Source organism: Bos mutus, chromosome 8 (genome assembly GCF_027580195.1).
Source record: "Bos mutus isolate GX-2022 chromosome 8, NWIPB_WYAK_1.1, whole genome shotgun sequence".
Classification (NCBI taxonomy): Eukaryota; Metazoa; Chordata; class Mammalia; order Artiodactyla; family Bovidae; genus Bos; species Bos mutus.
In genome coordinates this window covers 111,260,036-111,264,595 of record NC_091624.1, presented here as the reverse complement: position 1 = coordinate 111,264,595, position 4,560 = coordinate 111,260,036, and the positions used below count along the sequence as shown (strand labels likewise).

At 45.9% G+C, this 4,560-nt stretch overlaps 1 pseudogene; it reads right to left on the bottom strand.

The window, feature by feature from the left end:
* Positions 1 to 3,579: 3,579 nt before the first annotated feature.
* LOC138989060 (5S ribosomal RNA) lies at positions 3,580 to 3,698 on the bottom strand (annotated as a pseudogene).
* Between the last annotated feature and the right edge of the window lie 862 nt (positions 3,699 to 4,560).

The window sequence follows — 4,560 nt, the reverse complement described above, 5'->3', positions numbered from 1 at the left end:
TGATAGTCATGTGATCAGTCCATGCTCAGTCACGGTATCAGTGCATGATCAGCCACGTGATCAGTGCATGATAGCCACGTGATCATTGCATGATAGCCACGTGATCAGTGCATGATCAGCCAGGTGATCAGTGCATGATAGCTACGTGATCAGTTCATGATTAGTCACGTGATCTGTGCATGACCAGGCAGGTGATCAGTGCATGATAGCCACGTGATCAGTGCATGATCAGTCACCTGAACGGTACATGGTAGCTACGTGATCATTGCATGATCAGCCACGTGATCAGTGCATGGGCAGTCATGTGATCAGTGCATGATATAGAAGTGATCAGTGCATGATAAGTCTCGTGATCAGTGTATGATCAACCACGTGATCAGTGCACGATAGCTAGGTAATGAGTGCATGATAGCCAGATGATCAGTGAATTATCAGTCACATGATCAGTGTATGATCAGCCAAGTAATCCGTGCATGATAACCAACTCATCAGTGCATGGTCAGTAACGTGATCAGTGCATGATCAGTCAGGTGATCAGTGTATGATCATCCAAGTGATCAGTGCATGTGGACTCATGTAATCAATGCATGATAGCACCGTGATCAGTGCATGATCAGTCCCGTGATGAGTGTATGATCAGCCAAGTGATCAGTGCAAGATAGCTACGTGATCAGTGCATGATCAGTCACATGATCAGTGCATGATCAGCCACGTCATCAGTGCATGATAGCCACGTGATCAGTGCATACAATTACGTGATCAGTGCATGCGCAATCACGTGATCAGTGCATGAGGGCCACGTGATCAGTGCACGATCAGCCACGTGATCAGTGCATGATCAATTACCTGATCAGTGCATGATCAGTCACGTGACCAGTACATGGTAGCTACGTGATCATTGCATGATCAGCCACGTGATCAGTGCATGATAGCCACGTGATCAGTGCATGATAGCCACGTGATCAGTGCATGATCAGTCACGTGATACGTGTGTGTTCAGCCACGTGTCATTGCATGATATCCACGTGATCAGTGCAGGATAACCACGTGATCACTTCATGATTAGTCATATGATCTGTACATGATCAGTCACGTGATACGTGTGTGATCAGCCACGTGATCAGTGTGTGATGAGCCACGTGATCAGAGCAGGATCATTACGTGATCATTGCATGATCAGCCACGTGATCAGTGCATGATAGCCACGTGATCAGTGCATGATAGTCACGTGATCAATGCATGATCAGTCACGTGATACGTGTGTGATCAGCCACGTGATCAGTGCATGATATCAGTGCATGATAGCCACGTGATCAGTGCATGATAGCCACGTGATCAGTGCATGATCAGTCACGTGATACGTGTGTGATCACCACGTGATCAGTGCATGATGAGCCACGTGATCAGTGCAGGATCAATTACGTGATCAGTGCATGATCAGTCACGTGACCAGTACATGTTAGCTACGTGATCATTGCATGATCAGCCACGTGAGCAGAGCATGATAGCCACGTGATCAGTGCATGATCTGTCACATGATCAGTGTATGATCATCCACGTGATCAGTGCATGGACAGTCATGTGATCAGTGTATGATCAACCACGTGATCAGTGCACGATAGCCAGGTAATGAGTGCATGATAGCCAGATGATCAGTGCATTATCAGTCACGTGATCAGTGTATGATCAGCCAAGTAATCAGTGCATGATAGCCAACTGATCAGTGCATGATCAGTCACGAGATCAGTGCATGGTCAGTCACGTCCAGCGTGTCTCATGATGTACTCTGCATATAAGTTAAATAAGCAGGGTGACAATATACAGCCTTGACGTACTCCTTTTCCTATTTGGAACCAGTCTGTTGTTCCACGTCCAGTTGTAACTATTGCTTCCTGACCTGCATACAAATTTCTCAAGAGGCAGATCAGGTGTTCTGGTATTCCCATCTCTTTCAGAATTTTCCACAGTTTCTTGTGATCCACACAGTCAAAGGCTTTGGCATAGTCAATAAAGCAGAAATAGATGTTTTCTGGAACTCTCTTGCTTTTTCCATGATCTTGTGGATGTTGGCAATTTGATCTCTGGTTCCTCTGCCTTTTCTAAAACCAGCTTGAACATCTGGAAGTTCACAGTTCACATATTGCTGAAGTCTGGCTTGTAGAATTTTGAGCTTTACTTTACTAGCATGTGAGATGAGTGCAGTTGTGTGGTAGTTTGAGCATTCTTTGGCATTGCCTTTCTTTGGGATTGGAATGAAAACTGACCTTTTCCAGTGCTGTGGCCACTGCTGAGTTTTCCAAATGTGCTGGCATATTGAGTGCAGCACTTTCACAGCATCATCTTTCAGGATTTGGAATAGCTCAACTGGAATTCTATCACCTCCACTAGCTTTGTTTGTAGTGATGCTTTCTAAGGCCCACTTGACTTCACATTCCAGGATGTCTGGCTCTAGGTCAGTGATCACACCATTGTGATTATCTGGGTCGTGAAGATCTTTTTTGTACAACTCTTCTGTGTATTCTTGCCATCTCTTCTTAGTATCTTCTGCTTCTGTTAAGTCCATACCATTTCTGTCCTTTATTGAGCCCATCTTTGCGTGAAATGTTCCTTTGGTATCTCTGATTTTCTTGAAGAGATCCCTAGTCTTTCCCATTCTGTTGTTTTCCTCTATTTCTTTGCATTGATCGCTGAAGAAGTCTTTCTTATCTCTTCTTGCTATTCTTTGGAACTCTGCATTCAGATGCTTATATCTTTCCTTTTCTCCTTTGCTTTTCACTTCTCTTCTTTTCACAGCTATTTGTAAGGCCTCCCCAGACAGCCATTTTGTTTTTCTGCATTTCTTTTCCATCGGGATTGTCTTGATCCCTGTCTCCTGTACAATGTCACAAACCTATCAGATCTAGGCCCTTAAATCTATTTCTCACTTCCACTGTATAATCATAAGGGATTTGATTTAGGTCATACCTGAATGGTCTAGTGGTTTTCCCTACTTTCTTCAATTTCAGTCTGAATTTGGCAATAAGGAGTTCATGATCTGAACCACAGTCAGCTCCTGGTCTTGTTTTTGCTGACTGTATAGAGCTTCTCCATCTTCGGCTGCAAAGAATATAATCAATCTGATTTTGGTTTCGACCATCTGGTGGTGTCCATGTATAGAGTCATCTCTTGTGTTGTTGGAAAAGGGTGTTTCTTATGACCAGTGCATTTTCTTGGCAAAACTCTATTAGTCTGTGCCCTGCTTGCCCAGGGAGTCTCAGACAGAGACCAGGTGGTCATCTGGGTTCCTGGGAGCTGAATGTGGAGGGGCTCCCAGGCTGTGCAAGGGCAACCCAGGTGTGCCGCGGGAGTCGGAGCCCCTGCCACCCACCCAGGGAGGGGCTGGGGTTTCAGGGACCCAATAGTAGGGATACTGGTGCCTTCCGGGCCCGCCAGTTGACTGGCTGGCTGGCCAGCCGGCTGGCCAACCTAAAGTCAGGCGACAGCTCTGAGCGTGGTGGGGTGCCAGGGGTCAGGGGCAGGTGGGTTTTGCAGTGCTAACCATGCCTGGGGCCTGGGGGCAAAAGGAGAGGGGGGGCAAAAAGACGACAGCACCCGGTATTCCCAAGCGGTCTCACACTCAAGTACTAACCAGGCCAGACCCTGCTTAGCTTCTGAGATCAGACGAGATCGGGCCTGTTCAGAGTGGTATGGTTGTGGACAGAGGAAGCTGCTGCCAGGCGCCCTGAAAGCCCTGCGCTGCGTCTCCATTTTGGTCTGACCTGCCTGCTGGTCGGGAGAGCCAGGCGGACTTCTCCCCTGACTTACTCAAACTCATGTCCATTGGTTTGGCATTGCCATCCAACCATCTCATCCTCTGTCTTCCCCTTGTCCTCCTACCATCAGGGTCTTTTCTAATGAGTCAGTTTTTTTGTATCAGGTGGCCACAGTATTGGAGCTTCAGCTTCAGCATCAGTCCTTCCAGTGACTATTCAGAACTGATTTCCTTTAAGATTAACTGGTTTGATCTCCTTTCAGTCCAAGAAACTCTCAACACCACAGTTCAAAAGCATCAATTCTTCGGTGCTCAGCTTTCTGCATTGTCCAACTCTCACATCCATACATGACCACTGGAAACCATAGCTTTGACTAGACGGGCCTTTGTTGGCAAAGTAATGTCTCTGCTTTTTAATATGCTGTCTAGGTTGGTCATAACTTTTCTTCAAAGGAGCAATCACCTTATAACTTCCTGGCTGCAGTCACCATCTGCAGTAATTTTGGAGCCCCCAAAATAGTCTGTCACTCTTTCCACTGTTTCTCCATCTATTTGACATGAAATGATGGAACCTGATGCCATGAGCTTAGTTTTCTGAATGTTGAGTTTTAAGCCAACTTTTTCACTCTCCTTTTTCACTTTCATCAAGAGGCTCTTTAGTTCTTCTTCGCTCTCTGCCATAAGGGTGGTGTCATCTGCATATCTGAGGTTATTGTTGTTTCTTCCAACAATCTTGATTCCAGCTTGTGCTTCATCCAGCTGAGCATTTCTCATGATGTACTCTGTATATAAGTTAAATAAGTAGGGTG